Below are 1,105 nucleotides of genomic sequence, written 5' to 3' on the forward strand. Positions count from 1 at the left end.
ATTGACTTCAGATCCAATTGGAATCCTTCATCTGCTGTTAGTCAAACACACTCGAGGATATTTGGATACCGGAGCATTCAAATAGATGATGAGATTTCAAGAGAATGTGCTGAAATCCTTAGAGGAACAATCAGCTTGTGATGTAGAACAATTGTATGAGATAGACCTGTGTGGTTTAAATAAGCCATTTATATACACACACACACACTACTGTTCAAAAGTGTGGGTAAATACTCTTTTCAACAAGAATGCATTAATAAAAAATACAGTAAAAAAACTAATATTCTTTTGAACTTTCTATTTATCAAAGAATTCTAGGTATGTTCCACAAACATATCAAGCAGCAGTACTGTTTTAAACATTGACAATAATAAGACATTACTTGAGCAGCAAATGAGCATATTAGAATGATTTCTGAAGAATCATGTGACACAGTATGCTGAAAATTCAGCTTCGCATCACAGGAATAAATTACATTTTAAAATATATTGCAACAGAAAGCAGTTCTTTTAAATTATTACTGTTTTTACTGTATTTTGATCAGATAATTGCAGCCTCGGTGAGCACTAGAGACATATAGGAGTGTATTTGTTGTCATACTTCAGTCAATATTTCAATGTGTTTCTTTCAGTGCTTGACATTCTTCATGTACCATAGGCTAGTGTGTGATCTTAATTACTACAATCTTGATCTGGGCGTCTGAAACCAACATAAAAACCATTGCTAGAGAAAATAAGCACTGTTGTGACAGCAAGCCCCATGTTATTTTTATATTTATAGAGGATGTTTTGTTGCAGACAGCAGATTTAGCTTTCAGTGATCTGGACTTGGACACTGAAAAACAATGTTTTTATGTGTCTGCGAGAGAAAATGGCACGTCAAAGGTTCTCCTTTGATGGTTTATTTTTCTGCGCTTTTCTCCTTTTACAGTCCTCTCTAAACACAGTCATGACGCCTTTACAAATTAACACACCACTTTTGTACTGTCCCTGGCTCTCTCTTCTATCTTCTTTAGCTCTTTCAGATGGATGTTTTTGCAGTCTCGCCATTCTTTTCCCCCAGAACCCCCCCCCCCCAGAAACGGGCCCTTTAGTTATTTTTTTCT

The sequence above is a fragment of the Sinocyclocheilus grahami genome, unplaced genomic scaffold (assembly GCF_001515645.1).
Source record: "Sinocyclocheilus grahami isolate Dianchi unplaced genomic scaffold, SAMN03320097.WGS_v1.1 scaffold261.1, whole genome shotgun sequence".
In the NCBI taxonomy this organism is placed as follows: Eukaryota; Metazoa; Chordata; class Actinopteri; order Cypriniformes; family Cyprinidae; genus Sinocyclocheilus; species Sinocyclocheilus grahami.